Source organism: Chiloscyllium punctatum, chromosome 13, assembly GCF_047496795.1.
Source record: "Chiloscyllium punctatum isolate Juve2018m chromosome 13, sChiPun1.3, whole genome shotgun sequence".
NCBI classification, from domain to species: Eukaryota; Metazoa; Chordata; class Chondrichthyes; order Orectolobiformes; family Hemiscylliidae; genus Chiloscyllium; species Chiloscyllium punctatum.
This window is the reverse complement of record NC_092751.1, coordinates 41,180,800-41,195,388: the sequence shown is the minus strand read 5'-3', so window position 1 is coordinate 41,195,388 and position 14,589 is coordinate 41,180,800. Positions and strand designations below refer to the sequence as shown.

At 43.8% G+C, this 14,589-nt stretch overlaps 1 non-coding gene across 1 annotated transcript; it reads left to right on the top strand.

The window, feature by feature from the left end:
* Positions 1–6,291: 6,291 nt before the first annotated feature.
* On the top strand, positions 6,292–6,373 carry trnas-gcu (transfer RNA serine (anticodon GCU)). Its single transcript has one exon. It is a non-coding gene; the product is annotated as a tRNA-Ser (tRNA).
* Positions 6,374–14,589: the final 8,216 nt, after the last annotated feature.

The window sequence follows — 14,589 nt, the reverse complement described above, 5'->3', positions numbered from 1 at the left end:
GAGTCTTTTACAATCTGGGTGATGTGATGCAGTTGTACTGACCCATTTTCTGGCAGAATTTTCCACTTCATTTCAGCCCGCCCTAACTTCGCTATCTGATACTATTCCAGTTGTTTAGGTGTTAAGTGCTCATCCCAGATCCAGCCTGCCCTCACCCAAAAAAAATGGAAAAATCAGTTACAGTGTGATCACTGATATCGAAGGATATCCTCATTCCAAGGTCATTGATAATTCCAAGGATAAAGTTAGGGCTGCAGATGCTGGAGATCAGAGTTGATGCTGGAGATCAGTGTGATGCTGGAAAAGCACAGCAGATCAGGTAGCATCCGAGGAGCAGGAGAATTCAAGTTTCAGGCTTAAGCCCTTCATCAGGAATAAGGCTTGTGAGTCGGGGCTGAGAGATAAATGGAAGTGGTGTGTGGTTGAGGGGAAATAGCTGGAAAGCAATAGATGGATGAATAGAACGGAGAATATAAGAGGTCAGAAGTGGCAGTGATGGAATGGGTCGAGAGGGCGGTGGCGAGTTGAAGGCTTATGCTTGGGGGAAATGAGGAAACTGTTCGAATTCACATTTATCCCGCGTGGTGTAAGGGTCCCAAGCCGGAATGTGTGGCATTCCTCCTCCAGGCGTTGGGTGGGTAACGGTTTATCCGTGGCGGAGGTCCAGTACCTGCGAGCCTTTGATTGGGGAGGAGGGGGAGTTGAAGTGTTCAGCCACGGGACGCTGACGTTGGTGGGTGCGGGTGTCCCAGAGATGTTCTCTGAAATGATCTGCAAGAAGGTATCCTGTCTCCCTGATGTAGAGGAGAACACACTGGGTGCAACGGATGCAGTAGATGACATTGGTATTTGTACAGGTGAATTTCCAATGGATGTGGAACGGTCCCTTCGGGAGTTGGTTGGAGATGAGAGTTGTGTGGGTGCTAGTTTCACCCTCACTTTGGTGGCAGTCAAAGGTGCCAGGAGAAGGTTATGTGCTGGTGGGGGGAAGTGTCTTCCTCAAGAGGGGGTCGTGGAGGGAGTGGTCTTTCTGGAGTGCTGGCAGAGCTGGGTAGCGAAATATATCTCGGGTGGTGGCGTCTGTTTGGAGGTGGCATCAGTGGCAGAATATGATGCGTTTTATGCGGAGGTTGGTGGGGTGGAAGGTGAGCACCAGGAAGTTCTTTTCTTGTTGCGTTGACAGGCATGGGGCTCAAGGGTGGTGGTGCGTGAAGTGGAGGTGATGCACTGGAGGGCATTGTCAACTAACGTGGAAAGGCAATTTGTGACCGTGGAGGAAGGAGACCAACTGGGTCTTTCTGAGGTGCAATTGGTCATCCGGGGGAACAGATGTGGTGTAAGCGGAGGAATTGGGAATAAGGAATGTCGTTTTTACACGAGATAGAGTTGGAGGAGATGTAGTCTAGATACCTTTGGGAGTCGGTGGGCTTGCAGTATATGTCTTTAATTAGTCAGTCGCCAGAGACGGTGATGGAGAGGTCGAGGAAGGCGAAGGAAGTTGCCAAGATGATCCGGATAAATTTGAGGTTGGTGTGGAAGGTTTTGGTAAAGCTGGTGAGCTATTGAACCTCTTCGTTGGAGCACCAAGTGGCGCCAATACATTCATCAATGTAACGTAGGAATAGGTGTAGGATGGTGCCTGTGTAACTGTGAAAGATGGACAGTTCCGCTTATCTGACAAACACGCAGACATAGCTAGGTCCTATGTGGGTGCCCATGACTACCAGTGTCGATGGAGGAAGTGGGAGATTTGGAAAGTGAAGTTGTTGATTGTGAGGACCAGTTCAGTCAAGTGGGTGAGGATGTTGGTGGAAGGGGACCTGTTGGGATGGTGTGAGATTAAGAAATGGAAGGCTTGCAGACTTCTGTCATTGCAGATGGATTTGTACAGGGACTGGATGACCATGGTGAATATCGCGTGTTGAGGGCCAGGGAAATGAAATTCCTGAAGGAGGTGAAGTGCATAGGGGTGTCACGAATGTAAGTGGGCATTTCCTGAACTGGGGAGAGAGGATTGTGTCGAGGTAGAAAGAGATGATTCGGATGGTACAGGTGCAGGATAAGACAATAGGTCGACTGGGGCAGTCAGGTTTTTGAATCTTAGGAAGGAGGTAGAATTATGGAGTGCGCAGTTCCCGGACAATGAGGTTGAAGGTTGTGGCTGGGAGGTGCCCAAAGGTGATAAGATTGTGGATGGTCTGGGAGATGATGGTTTGGTGAGGGGAGGAGAGTTTGTGATCGTGGTCTGTAGGAGGAGGTGCCTGCGAGTTGGCACCTGGCTTCAGCTTTGTTCCTCTGCCCGACTCACAAGCCTAATTCCTGATGAATGGCTTATACCTAAATCGTCCATTCTCCTGCTCCTCGGATGTTGCCTGACCTGCTGTCCTTTTCCAGTACAATACTCTCCACTCATTCATTATTACTGTCTCATTTCACACTACCAGGTCCACGCTCTCTGTTTGATTCTAATGAGCACTGTTCTCATGGACTGCGACAAAATCTGCCAATCTGAAACAAAAACAGAAATTGCTGTAAAATCACAGGTGGGCTGGCAGCATCTGTGCAGATGAATCACAGTTAACGTTTCACATCCATTGGGTCCATCTCTCCACAGATGCTGCCAGACATCCTGAAATATTCCAGCAACGTCTGTTTTTGTTTGATTTTCAACATCAGCCATTTTTTCGTTTTTGTTTTCTTGTTTTCTGCCAAATATGATTTGGCTAAAGATTATATTAAATGTTTTAAATATGACTACGATGGAATGGCCAGATCCACCAGCCGGCTCCTTTTATTTGGTTCACGTGCCCAATGCCTTTCCACTTGGTCACCGCGCCCTACAGCTGCACTGCATTTAAATTGACAAAATTGTGGCATTCTCTCGGATTGGTAATCAGGAGCGAGATTGATTGAAATTATTGAAAACTTAAGATAATCAGATAAAATACGGGATATAAAACGGGAAAATGAAAGGCAAAGAGAGAACGGCGAATGATAATTTTTGACAAAACTAAAATATAATTGCTCAAGAATCAGAAAGTGCTTTCATTCACAAACATACCATAATATGGAATGTAATTTTTGGGACAACCAATGCAAGTAGATCTTAGCAAAATCTTAGTTTTAAAGTCTTGCTGCAACTGTTTCGGTTATAATGAACGCACACATGGGATTCAGTGCTGTAATGATCTCCTAAAATGGAAAAGGAAATCCTTGCCTTCCAGGATACGTGGGGAATGTTCACTGATTCATCCCAATAATGGCAGGACTGTCGTCTGGATGCGTATGAGTAAAATCTTTTAATGTTCCATGGAGCTTCGAATGAGTGGTGAAGGGAATGTCTCCATTCACAAATTAATCATTCAGTAGAATTCAGTATAGGGACCGAAGAAATGATGAACAAATTGAATAAGAACATGGACATACGATACCCAATAGGTACGACTATTACTATATGAAAACTGTTGATTTCAGATCCACGGTGGCCTTTGGTGATGGCATTTCCTGTCCAGAACCAGTCTGCACTGGAATGACGGGAGACACACTATGAAGTATTTGAACTTCAGTCACCTTTAGAAATAGCTGAGACTGACTCCGGACACGGGGATATGGAGATGTTGGCCTTACAAACCTTTCAGACATTCCGTGGAAGAATAAAGGAAGTGATAGATAATTTTCGTCTCCATGGAGACGATGTTCATGAACTGGATAGATAGTAATTAACCTTATTGGAGTTTATAAATAGAGACGTCGTATTGAAAAAGCAAAGAGTTCATAGTGTAACTGTAAAATCTTTAGGTCACACTCAGTGGAAGCATTGTGTGTAATCCTTATCCTCATTCTCCACCAAAAGCATGTAAAGAAGTGAGAAAGGGCACAGACGCTGTTTCCTGGATAGCAAGATATTAGAAAGCCAAGTGACGTTGTTTACTAAGACATAAGAATATCAGAAAAGACACAACCGGTTTCATCGGGATGATAGAAAGAATGACGGAGTTTATACACGAGATTTGGAAATGCTGGAGCAAAAACACGCAAGTTTGATGTCAACAAATGAGATTTTCACATAACACGAGGTTTGAATGAGTAAATCGGGGAAAGTCCCTCTTTCGAGTGAAGCAATAACTGTCCTTTGAGCTTGAAAACCATTAGGGAATGATTAAGAAAAGTTTGGATGAGAGTTTCTTCCACTCAATAGAGTTATTTAATCGTGAACGACTTTACAGAAGTAAAACGTAGAAGCTGACTTCAGAGTGGTTTAAAAGGTACATGAACAAACGAACAAGGAGAGAATTTACCATTGAGTGAAAGTCAGTATGGTTGTGTAACAATTTCGAATTTGTTGACTTGAGACACAAAGATATTTCATGAACACGTACAACTGAATAAGACTGAGTATAACAAGTTCATGGATTGGTAAGGTGTGGCGTATTATTCAAGGTGAAACTCGGTAAACGGAGCTGATGTCCTAAAATAACTGCATACAGAAGTTATATCCTAATGACTAGGAATTGAATCGTCACTTGGAGATGCAACACCTACTTTAAAGATTTGACCACATTCACATGATGTTATGTACATTTCGTACATTCTTAACTCCACCCAAGAAATCCACCAAGGAGAATGGGTCCTTTTGTATTGTTATCCCTCTGTACTTCTCTGCAGCACGCCAGTTAAGATAAAATATGCTCACACCAAAATTCAGTTCAATACAATATTCAAACGGTCCTATGTGATTTCTTTTTTTATTATTGCAACAACCTTTGTGAGTTTGTAACAAACTGTGTAACATGAAATCAGTTCAACATCTATTTTCCCAGAATTTAAAGCAGTGCACATGGGAAACGTTATCCATCTGGTGAAAAATCACCTTCGGCTCTCTCTCCACATATGTTTCTTCACGTTTTAGATACTTGCAGTATCTTTGTTGATCAAGGAGTCATTATCCAGAAGAGGTAGTTTCTCAATCCACAAACACGGGTATTTTCCCATAAACTTGGCTTTGCTCAATATCACCTTCTGTCCGTACCCCTCAACACGAGGACAAATTAAAGCTGCTCCATGTGAGGCTCAAAATTAAAACTTCGGCACAGCACAGCTCACTATACTGGAACAGAGATACCGTGCACTGGTCACCTTCAGCACAGGAGCAACACATTAATGCCTACCTCCACATTCCTGGTTTTACTTTAACGTTTGGGAAACCGAGTTTCTCTGATTCCATGGCTAGTAAACGGGGATTATATGATCATCTTCACCAGTGGTTCTGTCCCCGAGTGAGGAAAGTGGTGAGTTACTCATTGTAAAGATGGGTAGATTGATGAAATATACAATTCCATCTTTTGCCTTCATTAACTCATGAGCTTTTTATTTTGTTTTGCATCTGTAGAAATCTTAAAATCTTCATCTTGAACAGACTCAATGACAGATCTCCATTGTGTCTCTGGCATCAAATTTCATAGTGCAAACTCCCTCTGAATTCTTCCACCTCAGTCCGCTGTTTGGGAAGTGTTCCTGTTGTGGGATCTGCACTTCCCCGTGTGTCACCTGCTGCTCCCAGCATGCGCTCTGGCACTGCACTCATTTTCCTTCTGACACTTGCTCACTGTGTTGCTGTGATCATACAGTGACTTGGTATCACACGGCCCAGGAAAATGATACAGATCAAGGTTTTTGCATTGTTGAGTTCAATTGTCAGTTTAGCCATATTTTGGATTTTGAAATTGTCTGTTCTGTACACAAGTGCGTGTCAAAAACATCTGAGCGGAAGTTAGGTCTTCGGAATAATGACATTGAGCACTATGCACTCTCCTCCAGTCTGGAAAACAATTCCTCACAGGCAATTTAATAGACAATAGACAGCAGGTGCAGGAGTAGGCCATTCTGCCCTTCGAGCCAGCACCACCATTCATGATGATCATGGCTGAACATCCTCAATCTGTATCCTGTTCCTGCCTTATCCCCATAACCCTTGATTCCACTATCGTTAAGAGCTCTATCCAACTCTTTATTGAAAGAACACCTCCTGCTGTCTCGGGTTCTTCATTCCGTTGACTTCAAATTTCACAGAATTCAACTGACCTTGTTACATAGTCATTTCCTCATTTTTGTTCAGAACAATGTGTGCACAGTGTGACAGTGGGAGTGCACTTGCCCCACAACCCAGGGGTCAGACCATCGTCTTGGACTGTGTTGTTTCTCATTTCACCAACACCAGGGAGAAACATCTGCTGCTCTGCATAATTTACGAAATTCAATTATTCATAAGGTCATAGCTTTTCGAGCGTCTGTGACGAGGTGGACGAGAGGTTAAGGCGATGGACGGCTAATCCATTGTGCTCTGCACGCGTGGGTTCGAATCCCACTCTCGTCGCTGTCATTAACGGCTTTCAATGGTGCGGTTTTCAGCTGTTGCATTAAAACTGGAGCTCCAACGGTCAGTTTATATGCTTTGTCGCTATTACAAAATCGCAAGGAATAGTTTGTGCCGTTTGACGAAACTGCATTGAAATGGAGGTTGCTTTGGGATAATGAAACGAAACGCGATTTTTTTTTTCATTACAAGCTGCTGTGAACGTTTTTTCGTATGAAAGACATCCAGGAAAATCAAATACCGAGAGCTGCGAAGTGCATGTTTATGCACTTCTTAATGAATGTTTTGTCAGATGAAATCTGGAGGAGGTTGAGTAGAAGTAATTCATCCTGGTGAGAAGAGCACAGCGAAACAGCACAAAATAATGGAGATATTTCAAAGGGGCAGGGTGTGGGTTTAGGGGCACAGAGACACTGTGTAAATGCACAGTGGAGAATTGCCGCTGTGGGTGCCGTGCATGCGCACGGAGAGACTTACACATTGGTCTCGCCCTCGCCCCTTGCTCTCGCCATTGATGAATGCTGGACATAAGGCACAGATAAACACAAGATGTGGGAAGCAAGCTCCTTCTCGTTATGCACACACTGGATGCATCACATTGAACTATGAACAACTGGAGAAATCAGCATGTTACCTATAGGGAGTGAAACTAAAGTGTGGATCAATAACCGTAAGATTCATGCAACATAAACATGAAAAATGATTTAAAATATAGGGTGTAGGGTTGCTCACTAAGCTGTAACTTTGATATCCAGACGTTTCATTACTTGGCTAGGTAACATCATCATCAGTGGCGACCTCCAATTGAAGCAAAGCTGTTGTCTCCTGCTTTCTATTTATATTTTTCTCCTCGATGGGGTTCCTGGGGTTTGTGGTGATGTCATTTCCTGTTCGTTTTCTGAGGGGTTGATAGATGGCATCTAGATCTAAGTGTTTGTTTATGGCATTGTGGTTGACGTGCCAGGCCTCTAGGAATTCTCTGGCATGTCTTTGCTTAGCCTGTTCCAGGATAGATGTGTTGTCCCAGTCGAAATAGTGGTATTTTTAATCCGTATGTAGGGCGACGAAGGAGAGAAGGTTGTGGCTTTTTGTGGCTAGCTGGTGTTCGTATATCCTGGTGGCTAACTTTCTTCCTGTTTGTCTTACATAGTGTTGGTGGCAGTCATTGCATGGAACTTTGTAGATGACGTTGGTTTTGTCCTTGGGTTGTACTAGGTCTTTTAAGTTGGTTTTTGTTTGAGAGTGTTGGTGGGTTTGTGTACTACTAGGATTCCGAGGGGTCTGAATAGTCTGGCTGTAATTTCTGAAACTTCTTCGATGTATGGTAAGGTGGTTAGGGGTTCTGGCTGTGTTTGGTCTGCTTGTCGTGGTTTGTTCTTGAGGAATCTGCGAACTGTATTTTTGAGTATCTGTTCTTCTCGAATACGTTGAATTGGTGGTTCTCCTCTGTTTTCCGAAGTTCGTCTGTGCTGCAGTGTGTGGTGGCTCGTTGGAATAGTGTTCTGATACAGCTTCGTTTGTGTGTGTTGGGATGGTTGCTGGTGTAGTTAAGTATTTGGTCAGTGTTTGTTGGTTTTCTGTATACATAGGTTTGTAGTTCTCCGTTGTCCTTTCTTTCTACTGTGACGTTCAGGAATGCGAGTTTGTTGTCGGTTTCTTCCTCCTTGGTGAACTTTATGCCTGTGAAGGTGTTGTTGATGATGTCAAATGTCTCTTCTATCTTGTTTTCTTTTGTGATGACAAAGGTGTCATCTACGTAGCGGACCCAGATTTTTGGTTTGATTGTTGGTAGGGGTGTTTGTTCTAGTCTTTGCATAACCGCCTCTGCTATGAATCCTGATAGCGGAGATCTCATGGGTGTGCTGTTGGTTTGTTTGTAGATATGTTGTTGAAAGTGAAGTGGGTGGTGAGGCACAGGTTCACTAGCTTCATGATGTTTTCGTTGGTAATGTGATTGATGGTTGTTGGTGCGTCTGTGATGGTCTCTTCTAAAAGTGTGGTAAGTGTTTCCTTTGCCAGGTCGATGTTGATGAAGGTGAACAGTGCTGTTATGTCGAATGAGATCGTTGCTTCTTCTTCCTCTATTTTGGTGTTTTTGATGATTTTTCGGAACTCCTGGGTGGAGTGGATGGAGTGCTGTGACTCTTCTGTGAGGCATTCAGTCTTGCGTGTAGTCCTTTGGCCCGTCTGTAAGTTGGTGTTCCGGGTAATGAGACTATGGGTCTGAGGGGGGCCTCCTGGTTTATGGAGTCTTGGTAGTCCGATTCGACTTGGGAAACACCTTGATCCTGGGAGAGTCTAAGCAAAGACATGCCAGAAAATTCCCAAAGGCCTGGCACTCCAACCACAACGCCATAAACAAGCACATAGATCTACATGCCATCTATCAACCCCGCAGAAAACAAACCGGAAATGACATCACCACAAACCGCAGGAACCCCATCCAGGAGAAAGATATAAATAGAAAGCAAGAGACAACAGCTTCCCTTCACATGGAGGTCGCCACTGAAGGTGTTACCTAGCCAGGTAATGAAACGTCTGGATATCATACCTACAGCTCAGCGAGCAAACCTACACCTTAAACCTCAACCTGAGTTACAAACCTTCACAATCCTTGCGATTTAAAGTGTCTATACGCATATCAGTAATAGACGTTTTGATATAATACCCGTCTGGTTGAAAGAAGAAGACACCACATTTCAAGATGGATGACAACGTTACCAATGTTGTTTTGAAATTGAGATCTTTTTGATCATTTTACGCAGTGAACAAGTTCATTTTAAATAATGCAAACTACATTCTCTCACCTGGAATAAAAGTGTGTTTTGAATACAAACATTGCCCTTGTTAACTCGCAGTTACTCAACATGAAAAATAGGATGTAATTTTTATTAAGCATACATCAATTAGCACCATTATCTTACTTCGGATGGACTGCAGTATGCACATGCGAAATAAGGTTTAAGAAAGAATGACTTTTGGAAATAATGATTCGGTGGTGACTAAAAATAATATTAGGTTCTCATGATGTGGTTATTCCACCATTGGTCCAGTGGTGGGGATGTTCAGTGGGCAGTATTTCTATGATGGTATAGAAGTATGTGAGGTGCCAGGGATGGGAGCTCCCACTTCATTTGGAGCAGCGTCTTTTGACGTGGACCAGAGAGCATTGTGACATCAGTCTGGGAGTTCCAACCACTCCTGGAGCAGCTTCAGTTGACATGGAGCAGCAGGGAGCATTGGAACATCCGAATGCAAGGTCTAACCTCATTTGGAGCAGCTTCAGTTGACATGGAGCAAGGAGCTTTGCGAGATCCGTCTGGGAGTTCCACTCTCACCTGGAGCAGCTTTTAATGAGATGTAGCAGCAGGGAGCATTGGGACATCAGAGTGATACATCCAACCTCAACTGGACTGCTTCTATTGATATGGAGGAGGGAACATTGGGACATCAGACTGGGAGCTCCAACCTCACAAGGATCAGCGTTTAATGACATATAGCAGCTGGGAGCATTGGGACATCAGAGTGGTAGGTCTAGCCTGAGCTGCACCACTTCTACTAACATGGAGCAAGGAGCATTGGGACATCAGACTGGGAGCTCCAACCACACAAGGACCAGCTTTTAGTGACATGTAACAGCTGGGAGCATTAGGACATCAGAGTGGTAGGTCTAAACTCAACTGCACCACTGGCAATGACATGGAACAGGGAGCATTGGGACATCAAACTGGGAGCTCCAACTTCAAGTAAAGCAGCTTCTATTGACATGGAGCAGCAAGGAGCATTGTAACGTCAGGTTGGGAGCTCCAACATCACCTGTAGAAGCTTGTATTTACATGGAAGAGGAGGGAGCATTGGGACATTAGGCTGGGGGAAAGGATATTCAACTATTTTAATCTAAAGTAAAATATGTTTCGACACCTCATATGTTAATTGATTTATGAAGAATCTTTCCCGGGAAAATAATTAATTCTTTAGATAGTAAAGACAAGTCCTGCAAGTATTCAACTCAGGAAAACGCATTGGTACAGAGAGAAATGGGAGTGATGCTTCATGTCTTTGTCTTTTCATTTCTGGCCGACTCTGCGCTGGATTACGTCATCGGAAGGACGTTTTCACTCATTTCCTGCAAATTCGGACAGGTCATTAACGATATCTAAATATAAAAATTAATGGGAATATGCGATGTTATGATTAGGCTGGAGTTTACCTCAAATTATGGTGAAAACGCAGAAAAGTCAGTTGCAATTTCCAAGATCAGCAGTGACCTCATTGATTGGCTGATCAGATTGTGAATGGTCGTTTTTTTGAGGACAAATTGAAGTGAATCATGATGGTGATTATCTTTGTTCTTTGTTCACCTTGTGACTGTTACTGTTATTGCTCATGTCCTTGTTTACACCAGAGCTCTGCAGCGTGTAAAATCTTGGCTGTGCATCTGGCCATTGGTGCAACCATTCGGAGAGCTGGCTCCGGATCAGGCAGTTGTAAGTTCGACTTTTACTTTGCACAAGCGCATTGTGGAGATTCATCACAAATCCAACCTAATCACTTTTGTTATGCTGTTGTGGATAATATTTGAAATTTTCATCTCCACGAATGAAAGTTCTTTCACTGTCTTCGATCAGTTAAACATTACCAAGAGCTGTCAGAGTAAAAATCACACAGCACCAGATTGTATCGAACAGAGTTAGTTGGAAGCACCACTGTTCCATGCACTGCTTCGTCATCAGGTGTTTGTCAACTGTTGGAATCTAAAATGGCTTTGTGTGATTATTAAATGTATCCACCCCAGTCCAACACCAACACCTCCAAGTCATGGGTACCGTCGACACCACGAACGGATCGGTTAAAGCCCAGATGATCTTCCAAAAGATCGCGCATATTGACACACACCAAGTTTCTGCAGAAAAACACCCACTTGATGAAGGAGCGGCTCTACTAAAGCTAGTGCTTCCAAATAAACCTGCTGGACTCTGCCCAGATATTGTGTAATTTTTAACTTTGTCTACTCAACTCAAACACTGGCACTTCCATATCCATATCATAGACAACATCAGTCATGTCAAGGGTGGAAGGTATAGGGGAGATGTCAGGGGTGGGTTCTTCACCCAGAGAGTGGTGGGGGCATGGAATGCGCTGCCCGTGGGAGTGGTAGAGTCAGATTCATTGGCGACCTTTAAGCGGCATTTGGATAGGTACATGGATGGGTGCTTAATCTAGGATAGAAGTTCGGCACAACATCGTGGGCCGAAGGGCCTGTTCTGTGCTGTATTGTTCTATGTTCTATGTTCTATCTATGTCCCACCGTTGTCAGAGAAGGCAATCCTGGAATATCCCAATACATTGCTCATGGGGACGATTCGTTTTCAGAAACCAACGCACTTAGTCGCTGCAGCTCCAATGGATGAAAAGCACAGAAAAGAAATAGGTGAGACTCAGTTTTGACATTATTTTGAAATTCTTTGGAAAGTGGAATCAGAGGAGAATGAAGGATTAACTGTCTGACTATGCAGAGAGAGGGAAGGCACTTTTCCCTTCTTTGATGAGCTGGGGTATTGACTGATCTAAGGCATGGAACAGATTCCTTGTAGAGCTGCGCTCTCTGCATCAGGAACAAGAAGTCCTGATTTCCTGAACGGTCATGAAACCCAGGGCACTCAGTTAAAGCGCTGAATACTAACCACTAGACCACCAGGGATGAGGGCAGAAGCAGTTGCACCGTTTCTTCATAACTCAGTTTTTGGAATTATGTCACTGCAGATATGTTTCCCCTCAAAAACGATTGAATTATCGAGTGTTTACAGCACAGAAATGGGTCCCTTCATCTCATTTCCCAGCACTTGGTCTGTAACCTTGTAAGCTCTGACGTTTCACCTGAATACTAATTTCTCTGGTACGTTTTAATCTCGTAAAACGCAATAAGTGGGATTAAAGATTGAGATGGGAACTGAACCCCATTTTTACCCATAGACTGAAGCACGCAGACACATTTCCCCAAGTGTGACACAGGCCTCGGGAGAAAACAAGGAGAAAGTAAGATTTCATCGACTGGTCTGATGTTGTCCCGCTTCAGAGATCAACACCAATGTCTGGTTACAGCAAAGAAAGGAAGCATTCAGCCCCTCCCGTCCCAGTGTTCTTTGCCCATTGTTTCCCCATTACTCTGTAGTTTATACTGCCTCACCTCGTTCTTGCTGCCAAACTTGATCACTGCTCACGCCCGCTATTTCCTGTCCTGCCAAACGGGTTGCCTCAAGTTCTTGGAATGAAAAACAGGAATCGCCTATTTCAAGCACTTTTCTAGCTTACAAGGACAGTGTTATCACCACTGAGCAAGCACATTGCCAGCTCAGAGAGAAGGTCTCATCCTTTAGAAACTGAAATGCAAAGATGATTGGATAGCCTCAGTATTGTAAACCAACCAACAAGACCGGAATCGGGCCGAGGGGATCACGCACAGAAGGATGGGAGAATAGAATGGCGAATCTCATGGTGTCCTGGGTGATGTTGACAGAAATCTTCCCTGGTAGTATAGTGATGAGGATTCAGTGATTTCACTGTCATGGCTTGTTAAAGGTTAACGTTTACAGTAATCAATATGAAATACTGCCTGATATTTCGAAGCAGAATGATGTTGTGCAGCAGACAGAATCGTTTCCCTGCATGACCTAATAAGAGAGCTCAGAAGAGCCAGGAGGAGACATGAGAGCCAGGAGGAGACATGAGAAGTTGTTGGCGGATAGGATCAGGGTTAACCCGAAGGCTTTCCATTGGTATGTCAGGAAGAAAAGAATGACGAGAGTTAAGTTAGGGCCAATCAAGAATAATAGTGGGAAGTTGTGTGTGGAGTCAGAGGAGACATGGGAAACACTAAATAAATATTTTTCCACAGTGTTCACTATATAAAATGAAAATGTTGGCGAGGAAGATACAGAGATACTTGCATCTCGACTCGAAGAGATTGAGGTTCACAGGGAAGAGGTATTAGAAATACTGTAGAGTGTAAAAATTGACAAGTCCTCTGGGCCAGATGGGATCTATCCTAGAATCCTCTGGGAAGCAAAGGAAGAGATTGCCGAGCCAGTGCCATTGATCCAGAAATCATCATTATCTACAGGAATAGGACTGGTGGATTGCAAATGTGGTTCCCTTGTTCAAGAAGGGTTTTAGAGACAACCCTGGTAATTACAGACCAGTGAGTCTCACTTCAGTTGTTGGTAAAGCGTTGGAAAAGATTATAAGAGATAGGATTTATAATCATCTAGAAAAGAATAATCTGGTCAGGGACAGTCAGCATGGTTTTGTAAAGGTCGTGCCTAACGAATCTTATGAGTTTTTTGACAAAGTGACCAAGCAGGTAGATGAGAGTAAGCAGGTTGATGTTCTGTATATGGATTTCAGCAAGGTGTTCGATAAGATTCCCACAGTAGGCTATTATACAAAATGTGGAGGAATGGGATTGTGGGAGACATAGCAGTTTGAATCAGTAATTGGCTCACTCAAAGAAAACAGAGTGTTGTAGTTGATGCAACATGTTCATCTTGGTGTCCAGTTACTAGCGGCATTCCGCAAGGGTCGATGTTGGGTCCAGGGCTATTCGTCATTTTTATAAATGACCTGGATGAGGGCTTAGAAGGTTGGGTTAGTAAATTTGCGGGCAACACTATGGTTGGTGGAGTTGTGATCGTGACGAAGGATGTAGTAGGTTGCAGAGAGACATAGATAGGATGCAAAGCTGGGCTGAGAGGTGGCAAATTGAGTTTAATGTGGACAAGTGTGAGGTGATACACTTTGGACGGAGTAATCGGAATGCAAAGTACTGGGCTAATGGTAAGATTCTTGGGAGTGCAGATGAGCAGAGAGATCTCGGTGTCCATGTACACACATCCCTGAAAGTTGCCACTCAGATTGACAGGGTTGTTAAGAAGGAAAACAGTGTTTTGGCCTTTACTAATAGAGGGATTGAGTTCTGGAATCAGAAGGTTATGCTGCAGCTGTACAAAGATCTGGTACGGCCACATTTGAAGTATTGTCAACAGTTCTGGTTCAGCATTATAAGAAGGATGTTGTCGTTTTGGAAAGAGTGCAGAGGGGATTTTCTAGCCTGTTGCCTGGTATGGAAGGAATGTATTATGAGGGAAGACTGAGGGCCTTGAGGCTGTCCTCGTTGGAGAGAAGATTGAGAGGTGACTTAATAGAGACATACAAGATAA